We start from the raw sequence: 19,917 nt of genomic DNA, 5'->3' as shown, positions 1-19,917 counted from the left end.
AAAATCACCACAGATAAATAGTAATTTTTGGTTCACCGAAGCAAACGTTTTTTCTATCCATTCATTAAAAGTGTCAATACTTGAACTGGGTGTCCGATATATACAACTTATTATAACATTTCTCTTTTTTTCATTCATAATCTCAATAGTCAAACATTCCAAAATTCCATCAATAGCCATAGACATAGTTGTTACAACATTATATTTTATAGAGTTATGAACATATATAGCAACCCCGCCGCCCGCCTTATTTAATCTATTCATGTATTTTAAATAATATCCATTCAAACAAAAATCTATTCCTTTATCGACATTGAACCAAGTTTCAGTGATGGCTATAATACTAAAGGGGCGAGAAAATTGTTGCAAATAGTCCTTAATGAAATCAAAATTAGAGTACATACTTCTGCTGTTAAAGTGAATTAATGAGAGCTTCCCGTCTAGGTTAATTTCTTTTTCATATTGTTCCTGAGTGAAATAATTACAATTTTTAACAAAAGAAGAGAGAAAGTTACTTTCAGAATCTATTTCTGGATCTATTATATTATGCTCCTTATATTCACAATCTAGATCAATTACTTTCTGTTGAAGAACTAATTTCAACGTGTCCATGTCATTTCCTGGTGTAATTGATACATTGGTGTCAGTTATACTTGTCCAGATCCTCCATGTTCCTCACTATCAGTACTTTTGCCTCTTCTGGTGTCCCGTTTAGCTTAATGAAAATCTTACAGTTTGTTACCCATGTATGTTGTATTTTACCGTTCTTCTTCAGTTGCCTTGCCTTCCTCGCGATGTCTGCGTTTTTTCGTGTCAGATGCTCATTAATGAAAACGTCCGTGCCTTTCAGTTTGCGTCCTTGTTTCAGCAGTGCGACCTTGTTCTTCCGATTGACAAATCTCATAATGATGGCCGGCAGTCTGTCACTCCTCCTGGGCAGTGAGTGACATGCTTCTATGTGCTCCAGGTCCATCTCTATCCCCTTGCTTTGGAGGAAGGACGCCACCTGTTGCTCTACCGAGCGGGTCTCCTCGTCGCTGGGCTCCCCGACGTTCCCGGCCACCGCGCGCGCGTACGAGCGCGGCTTGATTTTAATACCGCTGATGACCACGTCGTTCGTACGGGTGTACTGCTCCAGCTCATCCACCCGCCGCTCGAGATCCATGATCCGTCTGTCCTTCTCGGCATTTTGGAGGCGTAGCTGTTTTACCTCCTCCAGAAGCCCCAGAAGCAGCTCCTGCTGTGCCCTGACTGCGGCCACGTCTCCGCACAGCGCTCCGAGGGAGGTTTTAATGTCCTCAACCTCCTCTGGTGTTGGGCCTTTCTTGGGTGGCATACTGAAGCGAGAGCACGAGGCGGCCACCACGAGGGACCCGGAAGCGGAATTTCTGATGATGGCGCCTGGCTAGGCCTGCTGGCTGATGGTGGAGCCTGGCTGTGGCCTGCTGGCTGATGGATTATCTGTCATCAACTATTAGGTTGCAAACAAATGCCACAGTATATAACATATGTCATTTTTATTTTTTGTTTATTTTTTGTATATTACCCTTACTTTAGGAAGCACATCACCGAGTTTATTTTATAGTGTTACCTTGAGATAAACTTATATTAGAAATAGACTTCCTCTTTGTTTTTGTACCAAAAACCTTTTTTGTCACTGCTCTTGTTAACGTTTACTCAGAAGAAAAAATTATGTTGTCCAATGTTTTAAAAAAAAATTAGGGGAAAAAAAAGAAGTGCAAGCTTCCATGTTTTTTATTTATTTATTTTTAGAGCTTCTGTAGGCAGTCAAATAGGTCAATCATCTGTGTGTTTTTGTTACTGCGGGCACAGACTATGCAGAGGTCATAATAATATTTTCAAGTGTGAAGGGATAATGAGAACAAATATCCTTTTAAGTGGAATATTTTTAATGCTCATCAACTATAACCATGAAAAGAGGAATGCGTCTTGTGCCTTTATGAAGGGTGGAAAGTATACCTTTAATTATTGATTCCAACATCAAACCAGTTTTTCATCAAATCAACGAATCAAATGCTCAGAGAAACTTTCCAGCCCTTTCCTGCAGCATTCTTCACTTTCACACTGCTGGTTCGTATGTTCAGTCTGTTTCAAATTCTCACGTTCACTAAAATATGTGCATCAAACCTCCACAGCGTTCCCATTTTTACAAGCACAGTGGGCTCATTAAAGCCGAACAATGTTGTCTGATACAGCTGGAAACATGCTGATGAAAATCTGATTACACAGAAATGTTCTAATAACTCAATAATAATAATTTAAAAAAAAAACCATTTAAACAGCAATGACATGGAGTATTAATGAATGTGTCCATAAGAATGCTCCTGAGGTTTTCGGTGAGACACACCTCTGGGGAAGTCTGTGGGGAACTATTAAATGCCGTTTCACATTTCTGCTGATTTTCCAGTTGAAAATGAAAAGGTTATATTTGTTAGTACTAAAATCTGACAGCCTTTCATCAGAATCAAATACTGACAACACATAAAGGTGGGGCACCAAATGTGAAGTTCAGTTTATTTCGATTTTCAAAGATGTGATGCAAAGAGTATTCAAAAGTAAGCTACTTCATTTTTGCAGCATGACTAATGCTGCAAATAATCAAATATGGATTAGATAAAATCATAAGGACTGTATCTGAAATTACTGTAAACTTCAAAAGCTGAATGTAAATGAAAATCACTAAATGCTGCAAAATCCTTTACTTTTTAAAAAGTGAATAAAATTCATTTAAATCCACAGTTTTATAGGTTTTACAGTTACAGTATTTTGATTACCTGTCCCCCACACGTGGACATTGTAATACCTGAAAAGTTTTGTTTCTAGATATCACTTCTATAAAACATAGAAAAGAACAAGAGTAAAAGAAAAATCCCCAGCAGACCTCATAACAAAGTTCAGGCTCTCCTGTTCCAAGAAACAACTCTTAAAAAGGCCAAAGTTCAAAGGTCAGCTGCTGAATAATACTAGTGTGGCTCAACCTTTTGTTTGTGTTCGGACCCAGAAATCTGGGAACAGAGCGTTTTATCTCTCTCATCAGTGTGTGTGAGGCAGCTTTAAAAGAGAAGACGAGAGGCTTCTGGCAGATTTGGGGTATGACTTCAGGAGGATAAATCAGCCAGACAGTAGTTTTAATGTCTGTGTCTCATCTATCATCTACCATCTGGGGCTACTTTGCACTGCGTGCCTTTTATCTGTTAGTTGTTCCACAGGTAGATGTAAATTATTCTAAATGGCAAAGTGTTTGGAAAAGTGAACAACATTTTCTGATCTTCCTTTAGAATTTAAATATCTTAAAATGAAAATACTACAATATATCAGACCTTCAAGGATTTTTATAATAAGATCCTATTTTTTTTTTCCCATCATGAAATCCAGCATATTAAAGCACTGTAGCCAAGCCACTGTACTACAAACTGCTGATATTTCACGCTTCACATATCACATACCCGTGAGTTTAAAAAGCAACAGGAGTTTCATTTTACAAAGTAAATACCAACTTTATTACATTCCCACCATAGCATATTGACAGTAACTGCACGACTGCTAAATTAAGACCTAACATGTCTTGATTTCTGTTCTGTTACAGCATGCTTGAAGACATAGTTATGGAGCGAGAGAGAGAGAGAGAGAGAGAGAGAAAGTCACAAATTTGAAACAGAAAACTTAAAAATTTTAATATAAACTCGTTACCTGATGGTAAAGATTGAACTGATGTGCTGTTACATCGCACATTTTATACAACATTATTGCCAGCTAATAATACTGTCTTAATTGTCAGGAAGATATCTAAGAAACCAGAAAACAGACACAGGTAGTATTCTTTTTCCATCTCCTGCTGCTCTATTAGGTCAAGGTATGTAAAGACACAGTAAGAGGAAGCAGACCAACCAGAAAACCATATCCAGCGAAAGCGTCTATGAGAAAATTCTGACGACTGCTTCTGTGTGCTTATTAAAACTAATCAGCAGCTATAAACCTGTTTGAAGATGGCTAATTATTCAAATGTGTGGCAGCACAAGAATGTACTCAACATTACTGAATGACTGTTGCTCCTGTTTTTTAAGTAAGACTAAGCTTAAAGAAAAGTCTGTCTTTAGCGACCGCCACTAAAATAGGAAGGAAAAATGTATTTATTGAGGACTATATTAAGTGGTAGATTACAGCACTTTCTGGTAGCAGATCCACAAATAAAGTGTGTTTGATTTGTCATACATTTATAACAACCTGCCAACTTGTGCAAAACTGCAAAAGAGTTCCTAGACATGACAGAGACGAATAAGCGATTACGCTCTTCTCAGTTTTATTTGATCATAGTATAGAAACATTTAAATAAAGACAAAGTATAAATTTTATTCCTTGTAATTGTGTTAGGAAATCTTCTCCTATTGAAAGGCAACATTTGTTTTTCAACACTGACTTTGCATGAGATCTTTAATCCCTAACCTTGAAATAATCCTATTCTCCTGGGATTATACATGGACAACACAAAATGAGAGAGAGAAAAAAAAAGAAGCTTTTTCTTAATATTTTCAATTCATCTTTGTTTCTATAAGTGATATCTTTGCCTGTTGTGAAGTGTATGAATATTCACTATATTGGGAATGTCGCACCAGACAGCGTCCACTGTTGCTAGCGAGTGCTTAACAATCACTAGTCAATACTTTGTATCCAAAACAAAACTGAAACTCTTACAAAGTGTTTATTTTAAGTAAAAGAAACAAAGCATGCAATACGTCGGTCCATCACAATAAACATCATGTACTGTCACACAGGATCCCAGATGGCACTGGCTTTAACTTGCATTGATTGTTTATAGTTTTTTAACATACTAATTATTAGGTGCCATTTCTTAATTAATATTTCTAATATGATTAACTCAAATAATAAATTATAATGTGTTTTTTTTCTCTATTTAACAACCATAGAAATAAAGATAGGAGAAATTATGTTAAAAACATATGCAAGCGCTGAGACACACATATTTATATTCACTCTTTTAATGTTCTGAGGACGATCATCAGTTTCAGAATGTGTTCTTAAAATATTAGTACACTCTGCAGGTTGCAAAAATTCGGTTTAATATTTTGTAATAATAATATTTAATTTTTTAACATATAATCAAACATAATATAATAAATAATAATAATAATAAAAATATTTATATACATACAATGAAAAGACTGTATATTTCATTATACATGTGAACTGTTATGCATACATATTCTATAGGGCTATTAATGTAATGTATTTAAAAGGGGAAATGAACTGGAGAAATTGATCCTTTACGCTATCCCAGCAGCTCAGACTCAGACCCCTGTGCAGTTTTACATATTCAGTCAGCAATCTGCTGATGTGCTGTTCCTTTGGAGGTTCTACTGACATTTCAAGAAGACTTTTAATGTAAATACAAGAAGCATTGATTATTATTTATTTTTCTTATTATTCATTTCAGTGAATGTCTCGGAACGATGATACCTGACAGCTGCCAATAATGGAACAATACGGTATAGTCGATAGATGGAGCCCTGAGAACACTGGCGCTCTACCGGAAAACAATCGGGAAAACTGCTCTTGTTGTTTCAGTTATACTTCGCTACAGATCTTACTATGAACACGTGTGAAGATGTAATTCGGTCCTCAGTTACCAGTGACGACTTGATCAGCGTCAGTATTTTCGTAATAATTTAGCATTAGTGGTCCGAAACTCTAAGTCACATGACAAAATAAATCAAACACATTGACAACTGAGCTTGAACAATGACTAATTTGTTTCTCATTATTGGTTTAAGATTTTGATTTCAGCTATGTAACTGTGTTGTGCCCGTTGTATTTTACAGGCCACAGCTGGGGAAATCCTGCTAAAACAATTGGCACATGGGAGACAACATTTGAAGGATTTTTTAACAAGCTCATAAAGGATGACTACGGCCGAAATCTTGTTTGTGACTTAAAACAGGATTGAGGAAAAACGATCATAAAAAGCATTTTGAAATTTCTCATACATCAGTGATCCAGGTCTCTGAGCCTCAGATGTCTGTGTTATACTTTCGTTACCGTGTCTTTCCGGCGCTCAAACGATTTCATGGAACATTTCAAACAAAACAAGACAGGAAGAAACTATTTGTCTTACCTGTGTTTGCCAGGCCAGCTGTCTGATAGTATGTCACACTCAGTTTCTCGTTCTTTCTTGTTTCTCGTTTCTCTGCGCTCCTCTTTTCCCCCCCCTTTTCCCTGTCTTGCTTCACGTCTTTATTTCTCTGCTACTTTTAAGCAAGTCACCACTCTCCTTTTCTCTCCTCCCTCTCTTTTCCCACACTTCACCTCTGATTTCGTCTTTTTTTTTAAGAATCCTTTTTTTTTTTTGCCTTGTTTAACTTCCCCCCCTTTAGCTGTCTTGTCCGCCTTCCTCTTTTTCGCTCTGTCTGTAAAAGTTTGCCTTTTTTTTCCAAAACGTCTTTTTATCCTGCCCTCCTCTGTTTCTTCTTTTATCTGTTCTTAAGGAGCAATACCTTGCTGTTGATAATGAAGACATACTGGGAGGTTTGTACTGGAGGCGGGACCAGTGCTGCAGTGCTTTGGGGGATGGGAAAGGTCACATTATGCAGAGAATAGACAGATAAATGTAAAACAGACCCTCCAGTGAAGTGCTCTTATGGTAGGCGCTGTCATTATAGCCCTCTTATGCTTAAAAAGCCAGTGTTTGGCCTTTTGTGAAAAATTTCCTTAAATAACTTTCATCTGTTTTATCTGTCTATGATGTCCAATTTAGGAAACTGGCAATCCCCCAGCCTGTCCAGTGTACTTTTGCTTCTGGATGTAATTTTTTGGCATTTAGCGTTCCAATCGGGTCATACAATATAACCTATATCCAGACAACACATTAAGTCTAACTGTAAGCAGGTGCTGATTCTGCTGTGTGCTCATGCTGGAAAAGTGACAAACTCCTTTTCTCAATTCTGTCATCTCCCTCTCATCACCCCCGGCCAGTGAGGCAGAAGGTTGGTCCTCCTGAGAGAGTTCTTCCTTCCCACTGTCACCAAGCACATGGGGATTCATCTGCTCATTGGGATTCTTTCTTTAATATTTGCAGTCGTCACCTTATATAATATAAAGCTTGTGACTGTTGCTGTGAGCTGATGTTTTTTAATAAAATTGAATAAAATGACACCACTTGGCAGCCATCTTTTTAATATTTCATTTAAACTGTGTGTGTACTGAAACACCAGTCATGTCTGATTAAAGCTGCTTAAAATGATTGCTGATTTTGCCTCAAAATATATTTTAAAAAAAGCTTTGCTTGCCCAGTTCTCAGGGGGAAAAAACACAAATGTTTTGAGATGGAAAGGGACATCTCATCAGAAGCATACCACATAAATTTTTCGAATATGGTGTAAGCAATGTTACAGCATGAGCATGAATGGGTGCCAGTGCAATCATGGTACAAAACTGATCAGATAGTGCTCCACAGTGCAAATGGATAACGATCCAAAGTATACTGGGAAAGCAATCCAAGAGTTTGTCAAGGCAAAGAAATGGGATAGTCTTCAATGGCCAAGTCAGCTTTCACTCAATATAGCATGCTTTTCAGTTAATGAAGTTAAAATTAAAACAGTTAAAATTGAAGGCAGAAAGATCAATAAACAAGAAGCAACTAAAGGAAACTGGCATAAAGGCCTGGCGGAGCATCTCAAGGGAGGAAAAAACAGTATTTGATGATGAATCCGAGACATCAGACAGTCATTTACTGCAAAGGATTTTCATTAAATTTCCATTTTTCATCAATTTTCTGATCAATTTTGAGCATCTGAAAATCATAGGATATGTTTAAAAGGGGCTGTAATTATTACATGATTTATGCAGCATTTCAATAAACCCCTAAATCAAAGCCAGAAATTGCTAATAAATTTAAATTCAGGACTGTTTAAGTGTCAGTTTTCTTTCTTATCTTGTTTTTCATAAATGAAAAGTAAAGTATCACTAAAGATAAAAAGGGGAAATATGATTGTAGCAAATCTTAATTTTTCACAACATGGTGCTAATTTATAAAGAAATCTTTGTATGTCTATGTTTTTTTTCTTACACAACGTTTAACCTGATTTACTCCAATTAAAGTTGGTTTATTGCTTGGGACCCAAGTAAGGGCAGTGTCCAATTAAGACTAGTTTTATTTCTGGCATCTTCTTCACAGGTTGTCTAGTTAGGAAAAAGAGGGATTTCTGACTTCATCGTCAACATCACAAGTCTCTGTGACTTTGTGATGTAACCAGGTCATAGAACATATAACTTAGTTCATATAACATAGTTTATAAACTGCTGACTCTGATGACTGCTTGTGACAACGTGCACTCAACTTGCTAATGCTGGAAGATGAATTCAGGTCCAAACTTTGTGGGCACTAAATGGATCTACAGAATTGCTTGGCTCTTGGCTCTACTTCCTTGTGGACCAAAGTTTTGGAGAATCAGATGAACAACCAAAAGAGTCAATTTTTTTTAGGTTAATTTTGACAGTCACCATAGCCAGTGGAACCTGTAAAAAGTAGAATAAAGTACCTAAATAAAATTATTATTATTATTATTATTCTTTTTTTAAATACAGGCTATTCAGACCACAAAATAATATGAAAAATAAAAATAAAATTAGAACAGTAAGACAGAATATAGAAGTTACTGACTTAACATTAATTTGCACTGAATGGGCTCCTTTTTAAAAATAACACTTTTTTTGTCTTATTTTGTTTTTGTTATTATTTTTGTAATCTACCTGAATTTCATCCATCAAATGAAGAACCCCATATTAAAACGACAAAAATGTATCTGTCCCACTTGAAAAGACTGGTATAGTGATCAGTAAACATCACTGATCTCAAATCTTATGAGTTACTATAAATGACATTAGGAAAACACACGGAGAGGCTACATGTAAAGCAGCTGTGTGCACACACAACAAGGCTTCAAAGACACATATGGCACATACCATTGTTGAGATTAAAAAAAAAACAGAACAAAAAAACCTGACCCCTGCATGCCCACATTTTGGAAATTGGGAAAACTTTGCAACACAGATGGTTTCGCCTTGAACTGAAGCCAGATTTTAATCTCCTCAGATTCAATTTCACTCAGACCAGCAGTGTTGGGCCACCCTTTGTGCTTGTAAGACACTAATTATTTCTTTTAAAGGATAAAGATCAAATCAAACCTTACCAGTTCACATCTGTCTCTCATTTTTAACAAATTATTAAACCACTTTGCTGGTGCATTAACACATTCCCAAACTGTGAGAGGTAAGGGTTTGTCAAACATCAAGAATAACGCCAGGATAGATGAGGTGGGAGTTTGTGCATGTCTTTTCCCACTTATATCTTCATGTGGGTTCATCACAGCCTCATTAATGGAAGGATTAATTATCATGTGTATCTCAAATAGTGACTGTAAATATCTAATACACCACATAGTTCCTGATATGAATTTGCTTGATCTTTTTGGTAGACGGTGGTGGTTATTGTTTTATAGATATTCAATGTAAATGTTTGGAAGTTACATAATACACACACATAACACACACCAAGAATACCTGTGTAATCAATAAAAGTTATTTCACTTTGATCTGCAAAAACATTTCATTTATTAGGCTTTGAGGCAGACAGATTTTATAATGTGCAGATGTCATGTTAAAATAATTAATTCAAATCAAAATATTTGTTATTCTGTGCTAAATTGATCAATTATCAATTTTCAGCAGCATTAATTTCCCGTTTTATTTGCAAAATTGTTGCATTGTACTGTTAATTTTTTTAAAATATAATTTTCTATCACAACTGTATCGTCATTTCTGATTGGAGTAGGCTGCACTCACACAGAATATTTTGGTGAAAGAAGAGTGATGTGATGCATGGAACACCCATTTATATGTCTGTGTGCACTGACTCCGACCTTGGCTACTGACCTAAATTCCTAAACAGTGAATATACAGTGAATAGCCTGTGTTTCAATTTTACTCTCAATGTGGACTTAAAATCATCCCAACGGACCCTCAGTTGCAATTAAATATGGTCCACAAGATTCTGCTAAACCTCCCTGTAACTGAATGCCTAAGCCTAACCATGTCTAGTTAATCTTGGTGGACGATACTTGCTCTAACCAGCTGATTCAAGTACCCAAGCCAAGTCATCTCTAGTTTAAAGCAATTGTTAAAATCATAAGATAAAAGATTATTCCCGAATTACTTACAAATTAGTATTAGTCTAAAAAAAACATTCCACTTTTTATTCACAGAAGAGTAAAAAAAATTAACTCAGAAGATAATTTAGGTAGAATTCAGACAGTCAGCCAGTTCAATGCCTTTGACTTCTTAGTTTAACCACCTGGTCGATGGACACAGACACTCCATGAATCGAATCTTTTACGAAGTAATTTTCTTTCTACCAACACCTCGTGCAGCTGCCATCTGAGATTTCACATTCTCCACAGGAACAACATTCAGATCAATATTTAACAGATTGTCCAGTTGTGGAAATGCGATTGATGGAGTGTTAGGATAGAAAAAAGTGATCCCACTGTGTGATTTATATTAGGAAATGTACATGCACCTGCATGCACACCGTTCTATGTCATTTATATCTATCAACTTTTGGTAAGGATCCCACACAAAGTCTTACCATAGAGGAGACGTCAGGTTTTGCTGGGCTACTCTCCAAAGATCGCAGTGAAAGGTTTAAAGTTTAGTTAAAAGATGGCTGGCTCGCTGATCGGAATTAGTCTCAGAAAGACAGGCTGATTTCTGGTCACTTGGGGGGCCACAAATTTATAAACTGACTTGCCAAAAACAGTTATTGTCTTCCACAGGCATGTTATGGGATAGAGTTCAGCTAAATTAAAAAAATAATAATAAAAAATTCAGATGAGGACACGGCACTGAACACAGATGTCACAGCAGCTGGAAGTTCCTCTCCAAAATTTGCAAAGTGTATAAAAAGGACATGGCCTCTTATAAATAAAATAATCAAATAAAATGATATAAAATAAACTAATCACAAGCTAAACAGGCAATGAAGCAACAAACTGTGAACAGGGCATCCACTGATACTGAGACCCTCTGATGTGTGCTCAGGCTGTAAGACCATATTTAAAAAAAAAACCAAAAAAAAAAAAACCTCTTCATTAACTAAAACAGTTGGATCAATGTGATATGTCCACATTATTATACAGAAAATGTAAACACTGATCTTAGATTTTTTTTGACACTATAGAAGATTAATCTGGTATCAAAATTTAGGTAGAAACCTACATGAGACCTTATGAAATTACTCTTTTGACCAGACACGTATCCCTCAAAACTGTTTACTGAAAGTTTTCAAATCTCCATGGGTACTGAAATTGCAGCATATTTTTTCATGATCTCTGCATCTCCTGTGCAGTTTTGGTTCTGTGTCTCATTATGCGTTAGTGCTCACTGAAGATTCTGGAGGCATGGCCACCAGCTGGAACTGTGACCTCACTATGCACCAGTATCATCATTTCACATCTCCTTCAATACCAAAGGGCTGGTTCTTCCTAGCCAACATTGCATGCTTGTTTCGGCCGTCTCATTGGAAATCTCCACGTGTGTGTTTGTCCAACTTCCTCACAGACAGACCCCAATCAGTGAGGGTGGGAAAACAAGTCTCCCCCTCCATCTCACTCAGCACTGGAGTGCCTCAGGGCTGTGTTTTAAGCCCCCTGCTGTACTCACTGTACACTTATGACTGTGTAGCCACATCCGACACCACCTCCATTGTCAAGTTTGCTGACGACACTGCTGTTGTGGGCCTGATCTCCGACAACATCGAGACGGCCTACCTGGAGGAGATTAGGAACCTGGAGACCTGGTGCCAGGAGAATAACCTCCTCCTAAACATCAGCAAGACTAAGGAGCTGATCGTGGACTTCACTACAAAGCAGGCGAGGAATTACAAACCCCTCATCATCAGTGGCACGCCAGTGGAGAGAGTGGACAGTTTCCGATACTTGGGTGTCCACATCACTCAGGACCTGTCATGGTCCTGTCACATCAATACCCTGGTTAAGAAAGCCCGTCAGCGTCTCTTCTTCCTCAGAAGACTTAGAGACTTCCATCTGCCACTGAAGGTGCTCAAGAACTTCTACTCCTGCACCATCGAGAGCGTCCTGACGGCAAACATCTGCACCTGGTTTGGGAACAGCACCAAGCAGGACAGACGAGATTTGCAAAGAGTGGTGCGCTCGGCCGAACGCATCATTCAATCAGAGCTCCCTGACCTGCTGTCCATCTACACCAAGCGGTGCAAGTCCAAAGCTAGGAAGATTATGATGGACCTCTCCCATCCCAACAATGGACTCTTCTCACTGTTGAGGTCTGGGAAGCGCTTCCGCTCCCTTAAAGCCAAAACAGAGAGAATGAGGAGGAGCTTCTTCCCCCAGGCTATTCGGGGCCTGAACCAGGTGTAGGACTGGACTCTCCCACACGTCACCACACGCACCACCACACATTTCCTATAATCCTATAATCCTATAATTCCTATAATTTATAATCCTTATCTTTATAATCTCTTCTGCTATTTGCACATTCTTTACTGTAAATTCCTAAGTTAATTTGTAAATTTTTGTAGTAAACTGTAAATTGTAAATATTGTAAAACTTTTCTTCTGTCATTTAATGGTCGGGCATTGTACAGCTACAAGCATTTCACCCCATGTCATACTGTGTATGGTTGTGTGTGTGTGACAAATAAAATTTGAATTTGAATTTGAATTTGTCTGGATCACTCCTCCATCTCTCCCACTAATACTAGATTAAGTCCGGGATCCTCAGACCTTTATCAGTCAGTGATCTCCCCTGTGAGAAAAAGCTGACTCAGTTTAGGAAGTTCAGTTTACACATCTGCCTGCTCACTCCTCAGGGGAACAATCAGCTGAAGGACAATTCCTTTGATGTCTCACTTGCCTGGTATAAAATCAATTAGGAATAAATCTTAACCTGTTCACTACTGACCTTAAGAAATGTACCTCACGCTTCCTTTTTCTGACTCTTTTGTTAACAAACTCTGTGTTAATAAATCTGTTAAACTTCTCTTGTTGGCTCTTTCTGTCTTATTGTTAAAATGTGATGGGAATAAAATCAGAATATAACATGGCCTAGCATTCCTATACTGTTTCTTTTCATTTGAGTTATTCTCACTATCCTTCATGTTAAAAATACCTAAATGCAAAATGACTTCATATTTTTGGAAATCCACACCCCACTCTAGGACTCTCTTTCTCTCTGACATGTGTGTGTGTGTGTGTGTGTGTGTGTGTGTGTGTGTGTGTGTGTGTGTGTGTGTGTGTGTGTGTGTATGTATGTGTGCTCACAAAGGTAGTTCAGTTACTGTAACAAGCTATAATGTCTAGATGTTAAACTTACTTTACATGCTGGGCCACGTAGAGCCCACTTTGATCTTAAGTGGGTCAGACCAGTATAACACTTTTCTGTCAATACATATTTAATTCCTGAGATAAGTTATATAAGAAAACGAACTTGTGTAAGTAATAATAAAATGAGTTTAGCATTCATGCAAGCAAGAACATTAAAGTAGACCTCCCACTATCCAAAGTGTTTATATTTCCTTTCTCAGATGTTAGGATTTAAGTGAAAATCCACAGGGGAGGTTAAAGCTGGAAAACTAAAAGAACTACTAAAGGCCACATGCAGAGTTTTATTCTGAAGAGGAATTATTCACGAGAGCACAGAAGCCCGCCAAAACTGTCGTAGCAAACTGCATCGTTATTAAATAAGGATTACAAAAGCTTGTAGTTAATGAAGAAAAAATGTATGATTACAGTGAATGATGTTGTTTATAGTTGGTCCATTCTCTGAAACCTGTGGATAGACAATACATTTGCTTCTATGTTAGTCGTTTAAATTAAAATTGAGAGAGAGAGAGAGAGAGAGAGAGAGAGAGAGAGAGAGAAACCATTAAAACCATTAAAAGTTACTAAAAGTAACAAGAATAATCCACTCCTTGCTTTTTAGACCTTGAATCCTTGTTCTTTTCAAGTTTAGATGACATGTATGCAGGTTAAAATCTTTCAATTTTTAAATTGTTCACATTTTCATCAAAAAAAAAAAAAAAAACGATGATGAACTTCATTTTGGGTTTTCTTTGTGAAGATACTACACTCTCGTAAATTTATGAAGAAAGAGAAGAAGCATGGCTTTACCCTGGACCTCACTTCAGTGCAATTTGGCCAAAGAGTAATGTGTTTTTAAGTAAAAACTCTGTAACCTGCACAGTGATTAAACCATCAGACCAAGACAAGCTTCTTAGTCCAAAAATGCCATGCCAAGTCCAAAAATCATGGCCATCTTTTCTAAAATTTTTACACTGTACATGAGTTTTCCCATGTTATTTTTGCCATTTTAGACATTTTTCAAATCTATTTCCATTTTTGAAGTGACTCTTGCTTATATTCAGGCTGCACATAAAAGATGCATTCAGGTTCCAGCTCCGAAAAGTGAAGTAAGACCAAAAGTGTTTGTAATGGCCAGCGGGGGGGGGCAAAGCGGCCCTTGGCTCCCTCGCTCTCTGACCTCAGTAAACACTTTCTGATCAATTAAAGGCCTACATTGTTAGTTTAAGGTTTCAGTTAATTAAATATGATATTCATTTTGTAAACTATGCACCCCATTAATGTCAAAAAGAAGGATGCAGCAGAGTGTGCTTTAATTAGCCCACCCTTCACATTCTTAGTCATGTCTGTTTTTTAAAAGGCCAAGATGGAAACAACAAAAATGCTCAGCTTGAGGCTTTAGCAGTCCTCAGTAACTGGTGATGTCATTTTGGCTACATCAGTGTTCTAACACAGAGCTGATGGTTTCCTCATCGTATAAACTTTAGACCAATTAAATGCAGCTATGTAGGTAGTTTACCATTTCTTTGCTTTGCAGCATGTTGTGCTGGAGCCTCTCAAAATTGCAATCATTGCAAAGTGGTAAAGGTCAAACATTAAAAGTTTGAATTTTGCATGTTTTTTTTTCATATACAGAGTTAAAGAGCTAAATAAAACATTCATTGCATCAGGAATAACACATATACAATACTCATGAGGGACAATGAGAAGGAACATGTAGCCACTGAAGTCTCTGAAATGTAGTTGTGAATAAAGAAATAAACTATAAACTTTTACAGCTATCTAGCAAGGCTTTAAGGTTTAGATGGTTGATACTAAATATGTACGGGGCAGGTATAACGTTTTTCTTTCGTGGGACCGAACATCTGGGTGATCATAAAGTTGTCACATCTTTTGATACTTGTCTTTTTTCCATTGCTAGCTTTACTGTTGGAATTTTCCTTCAAAAGCATCTCACATCTCTCGCATTCTCCCGTTCACTGGTATACTGAGACTTTTGGCCCTTTATTATTCACTTTAAATCAGCTTTTAAAATACACGCTGGAACTGCTCTAACTGCAGATTTTTGCAGCGTTTTCATCTCCATGGGTCCATTTATTTAGCAGCTGAGCACATATGCATAAGCTGCAGTGGGTCAGTGGGGATTTTTCTTTTGCTTTCTTTAATATTTATATTTGTGTGTTAAGGTTGATACAGTTCATTATGATACTGCGTGCATTCTTCAGTCTTCGTATGGCATGCCAGGGTCATATTTACAGACAGAGACATCTAAAAGAAAAGTGGTTTATGCTTGCTTAGAGACCAAAACAGGATTAATATTTCATTTTTAACTTATTTATAACCATTGCAGCTGTTTGGCTTGACGTTACAGCACTTCTTTGTTGGCACGTCAAACTCAAACCAGTACCTTCTCAAGCATTTCAAACGAAAGAACTGCCAGCAGCAGATACTCACTCAAAGCCACGAGAGACTGAATGTGGTAGGAACCAGGGACTCTTTCCTGTGGCTTTGAGACATTTTAATTGCTGTTTATAGATTAATTTTGAAGAACTGTAGCACAACAAAGAAATTCAGCAACAGATGGTTTTGAACAAGCTGTCTGATAGGTTAGATAAGTCATGCCAGTGCTCTCATAAAGCATGCCATTTTGCTTTACTGGTTGTAGCGTCGTAAGTTTACTTTATGGTGCTGTCTGCATAGTTGCTCTGTGTCCAGTAGGATGGTTTGACTGAAGCCAATATAAGTGTGTGTGTGTGTGTGTGTGTGTGTGTGTGTGTGTGTGTGTGTGTGTGTTCAGTGAGCTGCAGGACTGCATCAGTCATTCAGTCTGAACTCAGACTAGATGAAAATCACTGTCTGTTGTGAGGTTGTTTTGGACTCTATCTTTAGTTGTTATCAGCTGTGCTATTTCTTTCAAAACACCAAACTAATAAAAGTTGAATTCGATTACTTAGCTGTAAGACAGCAATTGCACTTTGTTACCTCTGCTGCTCAGGTTCACCTTGGAATACTCAAATACAATTAACGCCATTCAGTGAGTCTGTTCTTCTAGCTGTCTTCTTAAAAAATAAATAATTGAACTAATAATGTGCATTTGTGTGTGTTTACTCAGCCTGAACAATCATATGGACTGTTTGATCCTTCTCTCTGAACAGCCTGTGCAAGCATTCCTAAAATAAACACAGTGTACGTTTCACCAGAAGCAGATGTGGCGTGGTGTTATGGGCTTTTGTGACAACCAAACAGTATGAATTATGAATGCATTATGAAACTGCACAAAAAATGTATAAGTGACATGTTGGTTTATTGTGTTTACTGTTGGAAACACACATCAAAGTGATCCCTAGTTTGTTTGCGCAGTCACCGGATGGCGTCTGATTGACAGTGAGGAGGTTAATAAGGGGGAAAAGGGAAGACTTTCTACTGTGGAGAAAACCACAATTTACTCTCATTAGTGTGAGAGACCCACAAAACTAAAAAGACAAAAAAAAAACCTGTTACTACATAGTACTGGCAGTGCTTAAGTGTCCTCTGGCTTCTGCTGGATTATGGATTTCACTTCTTACATCACTATTTTGTACAGATATGAATATTGGTGGACATTAATTCTTTTACTTCTCCTTTGGTTCATTTTGAGCAGCAAATGTCTGAAAACCATTGACTAAGAGGCTAGAGTTCAATTATAGTCTTCCTTTTAACTCAGTGTGTTAACACAGCTTTGGTGGTTTAGGCACCAAAGGGAAGTGTTGTGAAAAGATAATCAATTTCATCTAAAAATAAGCAATATTGAAGACATAATACAGTTATCTAGCTCGCTGTTCCCTATCTAAAACAAGCACATGTGTGCCCAGTCACAATCCATGAACAACAAAAGGGTTCATTCACGCTAAATCTCACTTGAAATGTACACAAATGTGGTAGCCGCAGCGCTCATGTCAGTGGGGGGGATCTGGGGTTTTCTCGTGCGTGATTTGAGGTTTAATTTTTCGCTGTAGAAATAAGTTTTCTTCCCACGCAAAGTGAACTGCGGATGCTAATGTTTTTGTCACTTTTAACATAATCTAACTCAAAGTAATGTCAGTGTTTTCAAGCTTTAAACACTTCATGGTCATCCTCTCTCCTGCACTCCATATTATCCATTGTTGATCTACACACGTCTGTTGCTTCCACGGACGCCGCACACTCGTACATCATTGTCATGAGACATTCTCACAAACAAAATCATGGTTTAGTAACGCAGTAACACAGCGTGCTTACGGGAAAGTAACAGTAATCTAATTATTTTTTTGCAATAGTAATCCCCTACTTTACCCGTTACTTGAAAAAAGTTATCGGATTACAGTAACACATTACTTTTAACGCGTTAATGCCCATCTCTGGTCTGCTGTAACAAATAGCTCGGTACATTTAATAAAGCAAAGAGCACTGTGTTGGACCAAAGTCGCCAACTGTTCCATAGCCAAAGACCTATGCTAAAAAGACTGGGACTCTTGTTTTCACCAGTACAACATGTCACCAGACAGATGAGATCAGCTCATATTTCTTCAGTTTAATATTTCCCTCTTTAGAGCTCTCGTGATCTAGCCATATCTTTTGTTTTCCTACCATAAAATGGGCCTTATAAGCATGATCAGTCTTGTCTACAGCAAGGGGAAAGAGGCTGTGTTATTATACAGGAATCTATTTTTTGTCCTGTTAATTCTGACCATTAATTCATGAATATTGTGTCATCTTCATGAACATGACATTCCTGGTGTTGTCTTTTAAGAACACAGATGCATCACTGAGAAACAGTTGAGGAGGTCATGGAAGTATGTGTGGACCTGTGTGAATCACTTCTTCAGCCAGGAGTGTAACCTTAGATCATTCTCATCTGCTGGAAAAATAGTCTGCAGTTTGGCCTGGCCTCCTACAGAGGAGCAATTGCCACACGTACCACAGTGAGATCAGTGTTATCTATCTCAGTTTCTCTGATCAAACTATGCTTTCGCCCCAAAATGCCAAGAAAACTGGAGAAATGACAAACATGGTGTCTATACAATCATTAATATAGAGTAATGTACAGTCAGTGTTGGGAAGGTTACTTTTAAAATGTATTCCATTACACAATACAGAATACATGCCCCAAAATGTATTCTGTAACGTATTCCGTTACGTTACTCGATGACAGTAACGTATTCTGAATACTTTGGATTACTTAATATATTATCATGCTTTTTACAACAACGTGAATGTACTATTGCTGTGTGATTTATTACTATTACTGAAGGTCCGCGTCTCCGAATTGTAGTAAAGGGACCTCTGACTAATACGGCGGGGTCCCTGTCGGCTGGTAGCCGAAAAATAGCTGTACTTTGTTGTGTGGGTCAACTTTTCTTGCGAGAGACAGAGAGAGGCATTGAAAGACGGCTCCAACGGAACTTATTGTTTTCGGAGGAAAACACGAACAGGTGTACAGTCGAGTCTTAATAGCTTACTTACAACTGGGCTCGTCAGGCACTCTTCTTGGCTGAAGTGGTTATTATTATATTTACATGCTTCCAGCTCCCGTTTTTCCTCGATGACAACTCGTACCTTTCCACTCCCCTTTTTCTCCCTCCTCGCGCTCACAGACCCATAACGTGTATGGCAGTCCATTCTCCCTGCAACACAGACTACACTGCCCATGATGCTACATTCTTTAGAGCTATGCTTGTAGCATTCTGCCTGTTAGCTTAGCACAACAACAACAACAACGAAAAGGCGCTCTCTCACCCAGGAAACACACAGTCGCAGAGAGAGAGAGCGTCGCCCTGTAACCATGGCAACCGTAACGCTGCCGCCTGGAACGAAAGAACGTAGCTGTCAAACAAAACCCAAACAGTCCTGACCCGCGACAAAATGAAACAGGAAAGTACCGCAGTGTAATCCATTTATTTCAACAAAGTAACTGTATTCTGAATACCACCTTTTTAAACGGTAACTGTAACGGAATACAGTTACTCATATTTTGTATTTTAAATACGTAACGGCGGTACATGTATTCCGTTACTCCCCAACACTGTGTACAGTGCTATAAATATGCAAGACTTCCAACCATCAAATGTTACTTATCTTTGGTCCTTGCTCAGTAACGTGTCTCATCTAATAAGAGCATAAAAAAGGCTTGTTTCTCATGTACTTTGCATATAGCTGTATAGAAACCTGTGCAATGACTGAGCATTTAAAGTAGTGTAGAATGACAGCTTCAGCCTGAGACTTCAGAATTATAGGCAAGGATCTGTTCAACGATGTCATCTTATGGAGACCAACCTACTGCAGAGACCTGTGAACCTGTGCAGGTGTCACTTGGAAATACTTCCCCCAGGCCACATGGCGGTACAGGAGTTGTAGCAGGATGCCCTGATGTTGTTTATCAAAGCAGGCATAAAATGTCTGTCTGAGTGGTTTGCTGAAGGGGTGGAAGAGTGTTTTTACTGTGGTTGTCTGTGACAGCTTGGAGTTCTTTCAAC

General features: G+C 38.0%; 1 protein-coding gene and 1 long non-coding RNA gene across 3 annotated transcripts in view; one reads left to right on the top strand and one right to left on the bottom strand.

Moving 5' to 3' along the window:
• asip1 (agouti signaling protein 1) overlaps positions 1-19,447 on the bottom strand; it is a 34,817-nt gene extending 15,370 nt beyond the window's left edge. Inside the window, exon 1 of one of the 2 annotated variants that reach the window (XM_082534619.1) lies at positions 18,908-19,447. The gene's annotated coding sequence lies outside the window, so the exon portion shown is untranslated. Of the gene's footprint in view, positions 1-6,151; positions 6,687-18,907 lie in introns of those variants that run through there. The other variant, XM_082534618.1, reaches the window with a different exon arrangement.
• The window catches only part of LOC309707057, a 262,943-nt gene that overhangs the window by 222,937 nt on the left and 20,089 nt on the right, over positions 1-19,917 (top strand). The window lies entirely within an intron of this gene.

Source organism: Aulonocara stuartgranti (genome assembly GCF_965226115.1).
Source record: "Aulonocara stuartgranti genome assembly, chromosome: 5".
NCBI lineage: Eukaryota > Metazoa > Chordata > Actinopteri > Cichliformes > Cichlidae > Aulonocara > Aulonocara stuartgranti.
The sequence above is the reverse complement of the archived record's forward strand: the minus strand, read 5'-3'. Positions and strand labels throughout refer to the sequence as shown.